Here is a 19,641-nt window from a genome sequence, read left to right as displayed (position 1 = left end):
CAAGACCACCTGCCCAAGTCAGTTCACATAAACCATTAATCAACCAAATGCCCTAATGTGACCACAGGCCAATACGATGGAGGCAATTCTGTAGTTGTTCCATCTGCACAGGTGACTCTATTCTGTGTCAAGTTGAAAAAAACTATTCAGGGCATGCATGCAATATTCTTTACCACCAAACTGAGGTCAGTATCTCTCATTCCACTAATATTAGTTAAAGTTGGCAGGATGTACTTTTTAAATGATGCTTATAAAGATGTGAATAAGATAGAGAGCGAATGCATTTGAATGGCTTCTATTTTATATTCCTGTCTATGATATGATTATCACATTGTTATGACTGAAATTGGCTCTAGGCTCACACAAGAGTCAAATGACTATGATCTGTCCTGGGAATGAGGGTGTAGCTCAATGGAAGAAAGTTAGTTTTAGATACATTTGACAAACAGTGTAATTAAGGTGAAACACTACAGAAACACACACTAAAAAGTGCCTGGTTTGAAAAAGATGGGTAGTGAGTCTAGCATTGATGAAAAGTCATGCAATTGAAAATGCATGAGCTTATGAATTATCTTTCTGCCTCTCCTGTTTTAGTCTTTTCATTGTCCAAACTGACTTTACAAACAACAACCCATGGGTTTCACTTCTATATGACAAATTAGCCACACATGAAAGTGCAGAACTGCCACCTGGCTGCGGTATCTCTGCCTCTCTCATGGTAAAGGGAGTTTAGTAACAGGGCTAGGAACTCTGGGAAGTTTTGTGTTCTTTTCAGGTAAAACGTTTTTAAATAATTTGAGATGGTGCTAAAGAAAATATAGGGACGAATCTTTTGAATAACGCATGGTTTCTACAGCACCAGGACTTTAATAGTAAACAGATTTCATATGTCTCACGGCAAGGTTCATGTGCCACTGCATGATTGATTCATCTTTCATTGACCTTGTTGAATTGAGTTCCAGGAAAATCATGTTTATTGCTCAAGAAAATCAATCAACATTCTCTCAACCAATTGTCTTTCCCAAGGAGGAGACGACAGAAAAACAAACAAGCAACAACAAATTCAAATGCTTACTAACTAAAATAAACAATTCAATATGTCATTCTCTAGTAAATTCTTTAATTTTTTTAGTAGTGGTTGACATTTTAAAAGCCACATACACGCATTTTTGACATGCTCTATTATTATTATAATGTTTTATAAATTATTGGAATATATTCTATAGGACACGTCTAATATTTCCCTGTCCATTTTATCTTACTTTTTTCTACACAGAAAGGAGAAACTTTCTCTTTTGGACTAAGTGAGGCAAACAAATTCATGAATAATCATTTAGTTCAGGCTTGCACTTCCCTTTTTGGGTCATTGATTGTTTCCTACAGGTTGAATGGTTTCTTCATTTGTTCTCACCATGACAGGCCTTATGTATATTGGGTTCATCTCTTCCCGTTGTCACAGACCTTCTTTATATCTCTTGTGGGACTTTGCTACTATATTGGACATCATTTGGAAAAATCGAGTCTTATAACATGCAAAAGAATCTAGAAAGGATATTTTGAACAGTTTCTAAGAAAGCATTTCCAATTTCCTTTATGATGAGTACACTTAACCTTTGAGTCATATCTTTCTCTGACTTTCAACCCATTCTGTGCTTGAAGAATAGGGAACAAAGATTAATTTGTCTTACACTGAAATGCAGCCAAAAAGAAATATAGGTTATTCCTTAAGCAGTTCACAGTTTCCCTTATTTTTTAAACATTCATTAATTTTGAATTCTGGTGAAAATATGAAATAGCTTACATGCTTTCTGTAGTTGAAATATGATAATATATAAGCATGAGTTAATTTATCAGATTATATTCATACACACACACACATATATATGTATATATACATATGTTGAATCATATGAAGTTATAAATGTTTGGATTTATTTACAAAAATAGTCATTAGAGTTTGATACAACATATACAAATTATGCATAGAAAAGCTTATAAAAGGGTTAGGCTTCATCTTTAAGTTGCATTGAAATGGTGTTGTATTTTATAATCATAAATGTGCAGTTAAGAACTTTCTCTGTCTTTTATTGTGCAAATTGTGAATATACCCAGCTCTACACTGCAACTGCTTGCTATTTGACATATAAATCCAGGAATTATATGGATGTATAATTTGCATCAAGTTGTTTTTGAGGGAACTACAGGAAGCAATTAGTCCATTATAGTCTCTACAACTTCTGCTTAATCTCTTGGTTCATGAAGATTTTTTTTACATTCTTCTAACCATGTCAAAGGTATTACCAAAATAATAGAGTATTTTATGTGCTGTGCAACTATTGCAAAACTGACTGAAGTGTCTGGTGGTTTTTTTTGGCTCCCATTTTGTGTCATTAATACAATTTTAAGAGTAGTGAAATGTTTTTGTGAATGTAAATGTTTGCAGATATGTTTAGTCATCCTGACTTGACTCAAGAAACCATGAATGTTAAATGAGCAAATGCTTTTATTTAAATAATATTTGCAGCAAAAATATTAAAAATGAAAAAAATGTTTTTAGATTTTTTAATTTAAATTAGAAACAAGGTTGCTTCACATGTCAATCCCAGCTCCCTCTCCCTCCTCTCCTCCGAGGCTTCCCAACAACCCACCCAGACCCCCCAATTCCTACTTCGTTCCCCAGGGAGAGTAAGGCCCTCCATGGTGGATATCCAGAGTCTCATTTCTTTCAGAGCAGGGCTTAGGCCCTCCCCCAGGAGTCCAGGCTGAGAGAGCTTCCCTCATTGTGGGATGGGCACCCAAAGTCTACTTGTATGCCAGGGATAAATACTGATCTACTACCCAAGGCCCCATAGATTGCTTAGGCCTCCTCACTGACACCCACACTTAGGAGGTCTGGATCAGTCCCATTCTGGCCTCCCAGCCATCAGTCTGGGGTCCAAGATCTCTCCCTTGTTCAGATCAGCAGATTTTGTGGCTTGACCACTTTGCTCATCAGTCTTCCCTCCCTGTCACTAGGTTCCAGGAGTTCAGTTCAGTGTTTAGCTGTGGGTATATGCATCTGCTTCCATCAGTCATTGGCTGAAGGTTCTAGGATGGCATATAAGGAAGCAGTTGAACTCATTATCAGAGAGGGGCATTTTAAGGTACTCTCTCCACTTAGTTTGCCAGGTGGTATCATCCTTATAGATTTCTGGAAATCTCACTAGTGCCAGATCTCTCCTCCAACCTATAATGACTCCCTCTATTATGGTATCTCTCATTCTGCTCTCCTCTATTCTTACCATGACTCAACTTTCTTGCTCCCCCATGTCCTCCTCTCTCCTCCTCTTCCCCCCCCTCTCTTTCTCCCAGCTTCCTCCCCCCCTCCTCCCATGCTCCCAATCCCCTCAGAAGATTCTGTCCTGTTCCCCTTCTCTGGGTTACCTAGCATATCTCTCTTTGGGTCCTCCCTGATTCCCAGACTTTCTGGCTGGGGATTGTAGGCTGGCACTCCCCTGGTTCATATCTAGAAACCATATATGAGTGAGTAATATAAGATAGAAAAAGACAAGAAGAAGACTCTAATGTGGTACAGGCAGAGATCTGAGGAAACTCAGTGAACAAAGGACCCCAGGTTGCTTCAGAATCTTAGGAGAAGCAGAGAGGTACTGTTCTTGAACCTCCAGTGTGTGTCCTTTTGTATCTTCTATTTGACCCCCAGAATCCTTTCAATTAGATATAAGGCCCATCTAGAAAGCTAAGCCCCAGCATTCTAAATGTAACTGTATTTACGAATGCTTCCTAAGGAAATGCCCAACATCCTTAGTCAGCAGAGAAATACAAATCAAAACAACTCTGAGATACCATTTACATTGATCAGAATGGTTAAGACAAAACAATGGTGACAGCTTCTGCTGGAGAGCATGTGGAGTAAGAGGAACACTCCTCCATTGATGGTGCGAGTACAAATTTGCACAGCTGCTATGGAAATCAGTATGGCATTTTCTCAGAAAATTAACTTATAGTTTTGAGAAGAGTTGGGTGAGAGGGAAACATGCCTAAAATATAATATAGGAATGATGGTATTGAATAAATATAATTTTAAAATAATAGTAATCATATTTGCAAATGTACACATAAAATTTATGTCATTATTTATCCTGTAGTATATCAAAACTTTCATTTTTTAAAAAAATGAAGCATGGCATAATAATTTCATAAGTTAGATAAACTGCAAATTATCACTTAATATGTAATTTCATTCCACTTATTAAGCCCATTTCTCATAGTACATAAAGATGGTCATGCACACCAATTTTTTCTCATCTAACACTACTTGAGTCACCACCAGTTAATGATGAATCGATTAGAACACTTGACTTGAAAGATATGGTTATTTGTAAAGTACAAATGAGTTATATTCTTAAATGTACACTATCTGCCATCAGTTATAATGGAAAACTCTTGAAACTAGGAAAAATAGAAACATTTCAATCAAATCCCTATTGAAATTTATTTTGATTTAAGGCTCTAATTTGGTGTTGTTGCCTTAGACACATTATTTAAATTCATATACTTGTCATTTCAAAGTTAGTTATATTTTAATATGGTTTGTAAATGATATTAATGAGTATGTACAAAGTAATATGTGATATAGTGAAATTGGGAAATGGGCATAGAAGAAACCAAGACTATTGCATGGGTGTATTCTCTGCTTATTTCATGGTTTTGCTACAAGTTCATAAGCAGAAAAAAACAATTATTTTATATCTGATCATTAAGCTCTATAATTCTCCTTAGTTTTGACTTTGTCTTTCAAATCAAACAAATATTGACTGACTTTGCATTTGGCTTCAGTGGCCAGAACACATCTCCCAGTTTCTTTTCAGTAAAGTCAGAGCTGCTTCTTAGATCAGCTTCTGTGATCCCTATCTCTAGTACTTTTTTAGACAGATTACACTTACAGAATCTGGACTAATCTAAGATTAAGTTCTATATCCACAATTCAGGAGCTGATGATTCATTGGTAACTGCCCTTTTCCCTGATTAACAAATGGATCTCTAACTTTAAATTGTGTAATGATATACACACAGAATAGAATGACTGTTTAAGACAGAAATCAGGGAGGTATTTTATATGGTTGCACATGATATTGAGTTGGGATATTTCCCCATCTCATATGAAAACTCCATTTAAATTTCTTTTATTAGGAAGCTTCCATGGTAGTAGATTTTCTTTTGGCTTCTCAAAAGGACTTTACTGTTAGATATCCACCAGTCAAAGAAGTCTTCTTGTAGTAGCTGGCAATTAAATACAGAGACCCACAACTGGATGTCATGGGGATATTGAGTGACATTGGAGCACTCAGCTATAAATGGGATGACTTCAATACATTCCTCCCCTAAAGGTTCAGAAATCTATACCAAAAAGAAGGCAGAAAGAATGTAAGAGACAGAGGTCATGGACAACTTCAAGGAAACATCATTTTTCAGACACTTTAGGGGCTTATGAACATATAAACTCACAGAGAATGTGTCAACTGATATCTTCTAGGAGAGGAAAAATGAGTTTTCTTCAACGGTGTATCACTGAGCACAGCAACTACATGACAGGGTAAGCTTCATGTTCATGACTAGTTGGCCAACACAGTTGGGATTCTGTCTTTTCTGTTTGGTTTGATTTTGTTGATGATGATGATGTTTTGTTTTGTTTTATAAAGAGAATAACATATGAGTGGCTATGGAATCAGGGGAGACTCTTTCTTGGGAGAAAGAAAAAAATGGTCAAAATATAGAGTATGGAGGTCTCAAAAATAAATACTTAACAGCCAAAAACAAGGGAATAACATGAAATAACCATTCAAAATTATTACTGTTAGTAGAATAAAGTATATAACACAGATTTCTTCAAATATTCCCAAAGTAGTAAAGAATTATATTTTGATTAAGCTGAAAGGAAATAGTGTGTATTTCCCCTTGTCCGCTAAAGAGTTTAAAAGTTCATTGGACAATATACATTAGAACCTTTTAAGAGGCTGAAGCAATTATTTGGTTGATAGAGTCATAACTCTTCCAGAGCACCTAGTTTTACTCCTAACAAATTTGTCAGGTGGCTCACAATTACCTGTATCTCAAGTGTCAGAAGATCTGATGCCCTATTCTGACCTCCACAGTCATTTGCATCCACCTGGCACATACACACACACTTAGCCCCCTCCCCACAAGCACATAAATTAATAAATAAAAGCATTGATAAATAACTAAGTATTTAAAAATACATTTATGTGGAAAAAGTATATGATTTTCAAACTTTGTGTCGTAAGCAAATGTCAATAGGTTTTTTTGTCACTGGAAAGACTTTTGCAATATAAATTTTAAGTTACAAATGGAAGCATATGGGTCTTTTGTGTCCACAAAGTTTCATTTCTATGTGCTATGTGCACATGTCATGCAGAAGACATTGCAGCATCATTGAACAATGTTTGCAAATAGTCACAAAGTTAATTTTTTTTCTTATTCTTCATCAACTCAACACCTGACAGTAACCATTTCTGCTATTTTTTTCAATGAGATGTCAGCCTGGAAGGAGATGATGAATGACACCCAGAGATCTGCTCCCAGCAGTATTTTTGGAAAGGGCGTGCGTTCACCATAGTTTATGTCAAAAGGGACAAACTATACTCTCAGATTCTCTCTGTGCTTGAAGGTCAGACCATGACAATGAACTTTTTTAAAAGGCACCTGACATCCATGCTTCTATTTATTATTCTTCCTCATAAAAATATTGCTTAAAGTGCTTTTTTGCAAAAAATTTAGAATAAAAATGTAAAGTGTTCCATTAAAAATTTAGTGTAAACATATCATGTTAAACTGGCTGGGTTTTTCATAAAGTCAGGATAGCATTATTTCTTGGGAGAAGGACTCTTTGTTGGATACATACTTAAATAAAACATAATCATTTAACAAATAATAATTCCTAGTTATAACATATTCACATTCACCTACCAGACCCATCAGTCTCACAGATTTTCTATATCTACTCTTTTTCCAGTAATAAAAAATAATCATGTAAGGTGAGTACTGAGTAAACCTGAATATTAAGGGGGCTGTAGATAAATATTCACCAAAAGGAGTGAATTACTTTATTTTGGACAATAAAATGATCTCCAACAGTTTTGGGTCCCCCACTTGCTTTCCATGTCCTAGAACTAAAATCTTACTCTCATAATACTGCAGTTTCTCCAACATACATACTACATATACTGGCATCAGTTTACTTTGGTATATTTTCATTGTACATAGTTCTGTGTTTCATAAGGGTGTTTTCATGTAAGTTTATAATGTACTTTGACCATGCTGTCTTCATGTGCCAGATTCTTCATGTCTGTGCATCTTCGTACTTTTCATTTACATGGATTCCATCTCTTCAGATATTATTTGTTCCTTCCAGTTTTGTTTTTAGAGCCAAGGTTCAAACAAATAAATATCTGAGAAAAGATGGAACTGATTGAAACTTGCTTTTCAAAAGAAACTAAAATAGGACATCCGGTTTCTCTTGTTCTGTCATGAAGTCATGTAATAGTATAGTGTGTTACCTGAAAAAGTGGTACTTATACTATACATAAGAGTAAGTGTGACAGATCTAGCAAATAATAAACTGAATCATTGAAGGGTGTGGTCATTTAATAAGCCCCTCCCTCTACATTGCACTCTATTTCTTATTTGAGAAGATATATGCCTTCACAATTGTTAATAAACAAATAGTATGTTACTTTCCATTGAAAATTTCCTGTCCGATATAAATTTCTACTGCCTTCTTCATAGCATCTGCCAGTATTTTATACATTTAGTAAATATGTTTCAGTATTAAAAATCATACACTCAGCAAATAATAATAATTAAACTCAAAATCATTACTATTTTATTTTAATCCTTAGAGAATGACATGATTCATTTTTTCATTGTAAAGTAATTCTTTTGGGACAGATTTAAAAGTGGAGTATCATAAGGTACACTAAAGAAAGTAGCAATAATTTACCATAACTGCAATTAGAAGAATGCTACAGGATTATGACTAGACTAAACAAGTTTTAAAATGACAGCAATGGGCTCGCCCTCTCCAGGATCTCCTGCACTAGCAACTGCAGAAGCTCGAACCACCACCCCCCCCAGGACCAAGCTACCAGGAGCCTGCTGACAGAGTCTGCCTAGGTATGCCCAACTGAGGGCAGAAGGCACAGTGCACAGTTGGGCAGAGTCCCACCCACCTGGAAAGGGAGTGTCTGAGACCCATCTGTACCCACCATGAGACCCATCAGTGAATTGGACCTGCTTACACCCACCAGAAGAGAACCTTGTACCCGTACTCACCAGGAAAGGAAGAGACCCCACCTGTAGCCACTTAAAGAAGGAATGGGAAGACAACAATACAAGAACAAATTTAATGACAGAAAAAACAGTATGATGCCATCAGAGTCAAAGGATCTGAACATCACAACACAGATGAAACAGAAGAGAATGACCTAAAAAACAACTTCATGAAGACGACAGAGGCACTAAAAGAAGAAATGAGAAAATGTTTTAAAGAAATGGAAGAAAAAACAACCCAAAAATGCAAGAAATGGAAGGAAAGACAAACCAAAAAATGCAAGAAAGAGAGGAAAGATCAAAGTAAAAATTGCAAGAAATAATTCAAACAGTGCAAGGGTGGAAAGCTGAAATAGAGACAATTAAAAAAAAAAGGAAATAGAAAAGGTGGGCAATGGTCAGGTACTACAGATGCAAGCATAACCAACAGAATACAAGAGACAGAAAAGAGAATCTCAGGTGTTGAAGATACTAGGGGGAAATAGATACATCAACCAAAGAAAATATGAAGTCCAACAAATCCCTAAGACAAACTATCCAGGAAATACGGGAAACCATGAAAATACCAAACCAAAGAATAATAGGTATAGAAGAATGTGAAGAAAACCACCTCAACGGGGCAGAAAGCATATTCAACAAAATCATAGAAGAAAACTTTCTCAACCTAAAGAAAGCCATGCCAATGAAAGTACAAGAAGCCTACAGAAAACCAAACAGAGTGACCCTACCAAGAGTGAAATGATAGACTCTAGACATCCCCTATGTGGAGGGATTTGGCAATAGGGTGGGAGGGAGGGTGGAAGGGGAGTGCGGGAGGAGGGGAGGGAGAGGGAACTGGGATTGACATGTGAAACAAGCTATTTAAAATTAAAATAAAAAATGATTAAAAAAAAAAAAAGGAAGTCCCCTTGCCACATAATAGTAAAAACCCTGAACATAAAGAATAAAGAAGGAATATGAAGAACAACAAAGGAAATATATAGGCAAACCTATAAGAATCACACCTGATTTCTTCCTAGAAACTCTGAAAGCCAGAAGGTCCTGGATAGATATTCTACCAACACTAAGAGACCAAGAATGCCAGCCCAGACAACTATACCCAACTAAATTTTCAATCACATAGACGGAGAAAACAAGATATTCCATGACAAAACAATACATATCCACAAATCCAGCCCTACAGAAAGTACTGAAAGGAAAACTGCAACCTAAGGAAGGTAACTATGCTCACAAAAACATATGCAATAGGTAATCCAACTTTACCAAACGACAAACAAGGGGGTAAATCCACAAACAATTATACCACCACCACCACCAACAAAAAAGAACAAGAAGTAATACTCAATGGTCCTTAATTTCCCTCAATATTAATGGTCTTAATTTGCCTACAAAAAAGTCACAGGGTAACAGAATGGATACAAAGACAGAATCCATCCTTCTGCTGCATACAAGAAACACACCTCAACTTCAAAGACAGACATTACTTCAGAGTAAATGGTTGGGATAAGATTTTCCAATCAAATGGATCCAAGAAACAAGCTAGTGTAGCTATCCTAGTATCGAGCAAGTTAGACTTCAAACAAAAATCAATCAAAAGAGATGAAGGTCATTCGTATACATCACAGGAAAAATCCATCAGGATGAAGTCTCAGTTCTGAACATCTATGCCCCAAATACAAGGTTGTACATGACCGTAAAAGAAACACTACTAAAACTCAAATCACTCCTACACTGCTGATGGGAGTGCCGACTTGTACAGCCACTTTGGAAATCAGTTTGGATATTATTCAGGAAAATGGGAATCAGTCTACCACAAGACCCAGCCATTCCACTCTTAGGATATACCCAAAAGATGCACATTCATACAACAAGGATGTCTGGGCAAAGGTATTAAGAGTGGGCTGGTTTAACACACAGAAACAGTTGACCTGAACAATGGGGAGCTCTTGTACTCAAGATTGATGGCTGTGTGGAAAGCATGTGACTGACCCAGACCCCCTGAATGTGGTTGTCAGTGAGGAGGCCTAGGTAACCTATAGGACCTTGGGTAGTATTTACTCCTGGAGTACAAATAGACTTTCAGTGCCCATGCCACAATATGGGAGGTTCTCTCAGCCAGGCCTCTTGGGGGGAGGGCCTAGGACCTGCCCTGAATGAAATGGCAGTTACTGGAGATCTACCATGGAGGGCCTCACCCTTCTTGGAGATCAGAGTGGAGATTGGATGGGGGACTGGGAGACCTGGTGGGGAGGGCAGGGGAGGAGGGGAGGGAGAGGGAGCTGGGATTGACACATGAAACAAGATTATTTCTAACCTAAATAAAAAAATAAGTTAGTCCAAAGGGATGTATAAAAAAAAACCCTCAAATCACACATAAGACCTCACACTGTTATAATGGGAGACTTCAACACCCAACTCTAACCACTAGACAGGACCACCAGACAGAAACTCAACAAAGAATCAAAGGAACTAACAGAAGTTATGACCCAATTGGGTTTAACAGACATCTATAGAGCATTCCACCTAAACACAAAAGAATATACATTCTTCTTAGAGCCACATGGGACCTTCTCTAAAATCGACTCCATACTTGGCAATATAGCAAATCTCAACAGGTACAAAAAAATTGGAATAGCCCCCTGTATCTTATCAGACTACCATGCTTTAAAGTTAGAATTCAACAACACAAATTGTACAAACCCTACAAACTCAAGGAAATTGAACAACGTGCAATTGCACCATTCCTGAGTCAAGGAAGAAATAAAGAAAGAAATTGAGGACTTCCTAAAATTCAATGAAAATGAAGACACAAATACCCAAATTTATGAGAAAATTTGAAGGCAGTACTAAGAGGGAAGTTCATACTGACACTAGGGAATTAACAGTACAACTGAAAGCTCTAGAACAAAAAGAAGCAAACTCACTCAGGAGGAGGCCAGGAAATACTCAAATTGAATGCTAAAATAAAGTTGGAACAAAGAAAACAATGCAAAGAATCAATGTAACAAAGAGTTAGTTCTTAGAGAGGATCAACAAGATAGACAAACCTCTGTCCAAACTACTAAAAAGAAGAGAGAGAACATGCAAATCAGGAATGGAAAGGGGGATATAACAACAGACACTGAGGAAATCCAGAGAATCTTCAGGTCATATTTTGAAAGCCTATACTCCAAAAAATTCAAAAATTTAAAACAAATGGACAATTTCTAGATGGATATCACTGACAAAAATTAACTCATGAGCGATAAGCAATCTAAACAGACCAATAAGCCCTAATGAAATAGAAGCAGTCATCAAAAGTTTCCCAACCAAAAAAAAGCCCACGTCCAGATAGCTTCAGTGCAGAATTCTACCAGAAATTTAACGAAGAGCTAATTCCAATACTCCTCAAGTGTCCACACAATAGATTTGTTGCCAAACTCTTTTTAAGAAGTTACAATTACCGTGATACACAAGCCACACAATTACCGTGATACACAAGCCACACAAAGACACAACTAAGAAAGAGAACTACAGACCAATATCCCTCATGAACATTGATACAAAAATACTCATTAAAATATTGCATATCAAATCCAAGAACATATCAGAAAACTCATTCACCATGATCAAATAGGCTTCATTCCAGGGATGCAGGGATAGTTCACTATATGAAAGTCTATCAATGTAATTCACCATATAAACAAACTGCAAAAGAAAAACCACAGGATCTCCTCACTTTATGCAGAAAAATCCTCTGACAAAAATCCAACACCCCTTCATGATAAAGGTCCTGAAGAGATCAGGGATAACTGAAACATGCCTTAACATAATAAAAGCAATATACAGTAAACCAACAGCCAACATCAAACTAAACAGAGAGAAACTCAATACAATTCCTCTAAAATAAGGAACGAGACTAGGCTGTCCTCTGTTTCCATATATCTTCAATATTGTACTTGAAGTTCTAGCCAAAGAAATAAGACAACAAAAGGAGATCAAGGGAATACAAACTGGAAAGGAAGAGGTCAAACTTTTCTATTTGCAGATAATAAGATATTTTACATAAGTGACTGGAAAAAGTCTACCAATGAAATCATGCAGCTTATACATACCTTCAGCAAAGTGGCAGGATAGAAGAGCAACTCAAGAAAATAAGTAGTCCTACTATATACAGACAATAAAGGGGCTGAGCAAGAAATCAAAGAAACATCACCCTTTACAATTGCCACAAACTACATAAAATATTTTGGGATAACGCTAACCAAGCAAGTGAAAGTCCTGTACAGCAAGAATTGAGTTATTAAAGAAAAAATCTAAAGAAGATACCAGAAAATGGAAAGCTCTCCCATGCTCTTACATTGGTAGGTTCAATATAGTAAAAATGGCAATGTTGCCAAAAGCAATCTACAGATTCAACACAATCCCCATCAAAATACCAGCACAGTATTTCACAGGCCTTGAAAGAACAATACTCAACTTTATATGGAAAAACAAAAGACCCACAATAGCCAAAATAATCTTGCATAATAAAGGAACTTCCGAAGGCATTACCATCCCTGATTTCAAGCTCTATTATAGAGCTATAGTCCTGAAAACAGCTTGGTATTGGCACAAAAGTAGACAGGTAGACCAATGGAATCGAATTGAAAACACTGATAATAACCCAGACACCTATGAACACTTGATTTTTGACAAAAGAAGCTAAAATTATACATTGGAAAAAAGCATCTTCAACAAATGGTGCTGGCATAAGTGGATGCTGACATGTAGAAGATTGAAGATAAACCCAAGTCTATCACCAAGCACAAAACATACGTCCAAATGGATCAATTACCTCAAAATAAATCCAGGCACACTGAATCTGTTAGAAGAGAAACTAGGAGGTACTCTTGAATGAATTGGTACAAGAGACCGTTTCCTTAACATAACACCAGTAGCACAGACACTGAGATAAATGGGACCTCCTGAAACTGAGAAGCTTCTGTAAGGCAAAGGACACAGTAAACAAGACAAAAAGGCAACCCACAGAATGGGAAAAGATATTGACTAACCCCACATCTGACAGAGGACTGATCTCCAAACTTTACAAAGAACTCAAGAAGCAAGTCTCTAAAACACCAAAAGATCCAACTAAAAAGTGAGGGCAGAGTACTAAATAGAGAGTTCTCAACAGAGGAGTTTAAAATGGCTGAGAGACACTTGAGAAAATGCTCAACATTCTTAGGCATCAGGGAAATGCAAATCAAAACAAATATGAGATACCATCTTACTCCTGTCAGAATGGCTAATATCGAAAACACCAATGACCGTTTATGCTGCAGAGGATGTGGAGAGAGGGGAACACTACTCCACTGCTGGTGGGAGTGCAAACTTGTACAGCCACTTTGGAAATCAGTATGGAGATTACTCAGGAAAACAAGAATCAGTCTACCACAAGATGCAGCAATTCCACTTGTGGCATATATCCAAAAGATACATATTCATACAACAAGTACATCTGTTTCACTATGGTCATAGCTGCATTATTTGTAATAACCCGAACCTGCAGGCCACCTAGATGCCCATCAACGGAAGAGTAGATAAAGTAAATGTAGTACATTTACACAATGGAGCACTACTCAATGAAAAAAAACAATGGAATCTTGAAATTTGCTGGCAAATGGATAGCAGTAGAAGAAACCGTCCTGAGTGAGGTAAGTCAGTCACAAAAATACAAGCATGGTATTCACTCACTCATATATGGATTTTAGACATGAATTAGGGGGGTGCCAGCCTACAATCCCCAGCCATAAAGTCTGAAAAACAGGGAGGAACCTAAGTGAGATATGCTAGGTTACCCAGAGAAGGGGAACAGGACAGAATCTTCTAAGGGGATTGGGGGGAGGGGAAAGGAAGCTGGGAGAAATGAAGGTGGTGAAGAGGAGGAGAGAGGAGTACATGGGGGAGCAGGAAATTTGAGCAGGGGGAAGAATAGAGGAGAGAAGAATGAGAGATACCATAATAGAAGGAGCCATTATAGGTTTGAAGAGAGATCTTGTACTACATCCCTGAGGCCTACAAGGATGACACCAACTGGCAATCTAAGCAATAGTGAAGAGGCTACCTTAAGTGCCCTTCCCTGATAACCAGATTGATGACTTCCTTGTATGCCATCCTAGAGCCTTCATCCAGTGGCTGAAGGAAGCAGAGGCGGACAGGGACAGCTAAACATTGAAGTGAACCCCTGAAACCCAGTTTTAGAGACAGAGGAGTGATGAGCAAAGGAGTTATGAGTTGACAGGTAAAACCCACAGAATCAGTTGACCTGAATAAGGGGGAACTCATAGACCCCAGACTGATATCTGAGAGGCCAGCATGGGACTCATCCAGACTCCCTGAATGTGGTTGTCAGTGAGGAGGCCTCAGCATCCTTTGGGGCCTCAGGCAATAAATCAGCATTTAGTCCTATCATCCAGATGGACTTTGGGAGCCCATTCCACTTGGAGGAATGCTGTCTCTGCCTGTACACATGGGAGAGGACCTAGGCCCTGCCCCAGATCATATGACAGACTTTTGAGATCCCCCAAGAAGGGCCTCACCCTCCTTGGAGAGGAGAGTGGGTACTGGGGAAGGAGTTGGGGGAGGGTTGAAGAGGGGCAGGAGTGGAGGGGAGGGAGAGGGAGCTAGGATTGACATGCGAAGCAAACTTGTTTCTAATTTATTTAAATTAAAATAAATGCCAAAAATTATAGCATTGGTGTTATCAACAATCTTAAAATTATGAACTAACAACAATGTTCCCCTGCTGTGATACAGCATTAGCAAAGTAAAATTCCAAAATTACATGATACTATTTCATTCCCTTATTATCAATAGTATAAAGAATCCTTTTTTTCAGCAGAGAGACACCAGGTATATTAAACACTCCAGGACAAAATTCATGTTCACAAGTAATTGACCAAATCTGGGAATCATAAAGTAGGCCTGACCTAGCTGTCTTGAAAGGCATGCCTCAGAGAGTCCATGACTCTGGGGCACTGTGTGCCTTCCAGTTTCTGAGAGACTGACACACTCCCTCAGTCAGTGAATCATTTGAGACATTTTATATTTCTCTGTATGCTCCCTCAGAAGTCAAGGAAGCATGGAACCTTGGCATACCAATTGATCTCAAATTTAATATTGTCCTGTAAGGTGGGCAAAATTCATTGTATCCTGGCAACTACAGCTGTATTGGTCCTGGCAATTGCTATTATGTTCTGTTTCTGACAAAGGTACAAAAAGTCTTATTGCTCTCTATAAAAACTGTCACAGACTCAGTCCTGCTGTGGTCACTCAATCAGCCTGTTTAATTCCTTGACCAGTCATGTCAGGTGACTTTGACCTGGTAAGTAAGTGTGGGCACCTACAGGCTAACATAATGGATTCCCCAGTTTTTGGTTTACTTTTATTTGACTACCGTTTGGTGTTTTGTTTTGTTTTTCTTTTTGGTGGCTGTTTCATTTCATTTACTTTGTTTTAGGGAGTTTTGTTATAGTATTATTATTTTTTGTTTTTGTTCTTTAAAAGAAGAACTCAAAGTTAGGTGGGTAGGGAGGAGGAAAGAATCTAGGCAGACTTGTGGAAGGGGAAGAATATGATCAACATATATTTAAAATTGAAAATTATTTTAAATAATAAAAGTATAAGAAGAAAAAGGTATAAACAACAAAAACTAAATATTGTTCATAATAAAGCCCTTGTGCTTTTCCCTGTTCGAGTATTACGTTCAGAGACAATGATCTGGAATATTTTGAGAGACTGGAAATACAAGATAGCTGATGATATTCTTGAAAAATAAACCTCAAAATGAAATACTCTGTCAGTCCCTGAAAATGTTTATCAATGTATATCCCTGACAGAAGTGTATTAAACATGTTTTTCCAAGTGTTAAAGCATACCTGAAGCATTGCTTTCCAATATTAAATTGATTATCTTATAGATCTTAGTCATGCATATATATATAATATATTATAATGTATGATGTATAATCTAATATACATGTGATACACACAAACACACACACACATATATATATATATGTATATGTTGTAAAGGATGTTAGTATATTACTGCTCTACAGTTTCCTAGGATGCTGGTAGAAATGTGCTTCCATTTCTAAAATAATTTTATAATGCAATGAGATGCTCAGGAGCACTGAAGCTGTCTACAGCATCTGACCAAACTGAGGCTTCAATTTACAAACACAGCTGGAAGCCTTTGAAAGCAACTTTCAGATGCCAGCACAGAGGCCTTCCGGATTCTGAACAGCTTCTGTCAAGAGTGATGACTAGGAAACAGATACCCTCTGCCTGTGGGAAATCAAGTTTGTTTCTCATTTCGTAGCTGCCAGCTTGAGGTCTCATCAGCTAGGACAAAGGCTTGTAATTATAAATCAATCCTCTATGATCCTAATGGTGACACATTCTGATGAATGCCATTACTGCAGTGGCTCTCTCACTTTGGGAATCTACAAGTATGCAGAGGGATTAGACTTGAACTCAGGTAACAAATTCCATACACTGAAGCAGATTCTGGGAGTCTGTGACAGATAGTTGCAAAGGTGGGTGAGCATCTAATTATTTAGTTGTTAGTAAACTTAAAAAATTTGGTGAACTGAACTTCTGTAAGAATTTGGGTCACCAAAATAGGAATTCACTCTGTCTACATTCAATATTCTTATCTTACATAAAACATTCCAGAGTACAAAATTTCATTTTTAAATGGTGGAATAGAGCATATAGAACAACTCAGAGGATGTGACAATTTTAATTCAGAATAAACTATTAAAATAAATGATGATACACATTATGGAATGAAAAATAGTAGACTGAAATTGGCACATTATTCAAACCCTTTAATAAAATGATCTGAATTAAAAACAAATTAACCAACACATATAAATTGCTGTGGTGTGTATGTGTGTATATATGTCTTTGTGTGCATGTATTCTTATGTGTATGAGTGTCAGTGTGTGTGAGAATGTGTGTGTGAGTATATGTATGTGTGTGTTTGCTTTTTTTTCTTTTTAGAATATTTAAGAGAGAGAAAGTACAGTAGGTTTGTTTGGAAGGGAAGTGAGAGAAATACTGGAAGGAATTGGGAGAAAAAAAGAGTACAACCAAAATATAGCATATGAAGTTTTCAAAAATGAGTAAAACCATAGAACAGATTGGAATAAGGATTGTATTTTATTTCGCATTAACTGATGGCATTCTTTTTTTTTCCACTTCTAGGTTTAATTGAGAAACACCAAGTCAGGCAAACATGCAAACTCAGAATATAAACAGGTGCAAGGCCTGGTTCTTCTAAAGTAATCACTGGCCATCATCTGGAGATAGACCTGAAGACATTCAACAGAACAAACTGAATTCCACACCAGAGATGAGCACTCTAGTCCTCTCAGTCTGTAAAGAGCAGAGTGAGCAGGAAAACATAGGTAAAATTCCTGGTGCTATCTGCAGCCTGGTGCTTGAAATACTGGGAGTTAGTTAGTGCCCAGGACATTGAGCCACGATGTAGACTGAAGCTTTTAAGGGAACACAGGAGAGAACCGGACCATTAAGAGCACAATGGGAGGCACACTTCACATGTTCAAGAGTAAAGAGAAAGAAACTGTCTCTGCAAGATTTTAATGCTCAGTTTTGCAAACAAGTTTCTGTCCAAGTTTGTGATTAACAGTAAAATGTATTAGTGTTTAAAAATGGGCATTATTCAACTATCCTTTATACTCTCTTCCAATCTTTTAAAATTCAACACTGAGAGTTTTTACCTAAGTAATAACTCTGCTGTATTTACATCTGAATTGCATGTCTTAAGAATAAACGAAATACATGATATTTTGGTTAACTCAGTGTATTTATAAAATGAAAAGTTCTATCAAAATACTTTTCACTGAAAAAAATAAATAGAACAGACAATGGATCTACTCAAAGTACACATTCACTTTTGTAGACTTCAGTGCAGGATAGTTCATGACAAGCATATTTGCCCTTATTCCCCCAGAGCTGATCAGTTCCCAAGCTGATCATTTTTAACTGAGATTTTATAGTGTTGACATCTGGCTCATTCCACATCATCTTCAGCTCTGAGCACTTACAATTCTCTGACTAATAGTTGGAAGCTTGGTCAGAAGCATCTGGAACACTGGCGGTGGAAGAGTCTGCAGCAACACATGCAGCAGCTGCTGAGGCTGTCACACACAGCAATTGCATTTGTCAGGTGGTCTACATTCTTCTCATACTCATCTTGTGCTAATAACTCTTCACCAAGCCGTATCTCTTCAAGGAAGAATTTTTGAACAGCTTCAGCAACTTTTAAGTCAGGCAACTTGGAAAGCCCAGCTCTTTCCTTGGCAAGTTTCTGTTTCCTTCTTCGTTCTCGAAGCCTGTTCTTGAAGTTGTGGTCACTCTGCCTTTTGCTATCAAAGTAAATGTAGTACAGGATGAAGAGGGCAACGTACACTCCCGCGGCGATGGCACTGTTCTGGCCCACCATCTTTGCTCGGCTGGGGCTTGTGCTGGGCCTTGGAGGCCAGCCAAGCAGAGGTTAGCTCCAACAGACCAGAGCACGCTGGATGGCTGCACGCAGACCCAGTCCAGATGGAAAATAACCCAAGGTCTCAGAGTCAGAGGATGAGGATAGTGTTAGAGTTCTTTGAGTGGCTGGAAATTAGGTAAAGAAAACAGAAGACAGCGGAGGCATCTTTAAAAGCAGCATATGAACTCCAAACACATCCCTGGTTGGTTCTGAAACAGTTCACAGATGAAGAAGAATATTAAGTGCTCCAGAAGAAAGCAATACACAAAAATATATGTAGATGACTGCAAAACAAAATAAACAGTACCTGCCTTAAGGATACAGCGCAGCATTTGCACATATAAACTCACAGTAATTAAGAAACTGTAAAAAGATCTGTACAAGCTTAAACTAAACAAAATCCCAGGAAGAAAAGAGATGTAAGCACAAGTCCCACCACTAGCCAAGGCTCTATTGGATGGAAATCCTTACCTGCTGGACAGTTTTCACAAAAATTGTAACTGATATGTCAACCACATTCTGATAGAATCCCAGAAATTCAATAATACTTGGGAATCACACATTTTGGCCTTAATTGCATGTGACACAAAGTTGTATAAGAAGGAAGTTAATGGGAAACAGAGTGTTTCTGGAAAGAATTAGGGCATAAGTAAGATCAAAATGCCTATATGGAATTCTCAAAGAACTATTTATTTTAAGTTTTTGGAGGTTGGAGAAAAGCAGAAAATCTAGCTCACTGGAGACCTTTAGAGCCAAGAA

The 19,641-nt window shown here is 37.5% G+C and overlaps 1 pseudogene; it reads right to left on the bottom strand.

Annotated features, from left to right (window-relative positions):
• Nucleotides 1-18,292: 18,292 nt before the first annotated feature.
• Nucleotides 18,293-18,934, bottom strand: LOC101844289 (annotated as a pseudogene).
• Nucleotides 18,935-19,641: the final 707 nt, after the last annotated feature.

The sequence above is a fragment of the Mesocricetus auratus genome, unplaced genomic scaffold (assembly GCF_017639785.1).
Source record: "Mesocricetus auratus isolate SY011 unplaced genomic scaffold, BCM_Maur_2.0 Super-Scaffold_100021, whole genome shotgun sequence".
NCBI lineage: Eukaryota > Metazoa > Chordata > Mammalia > Rodentia > Cricetidae > Mesocricetus > Mesocricetus auratus.
Note: the sequence above shows the minus strand (reverse complement) of the source record. Positions and strands in the feature narration are given on the sequence as shown.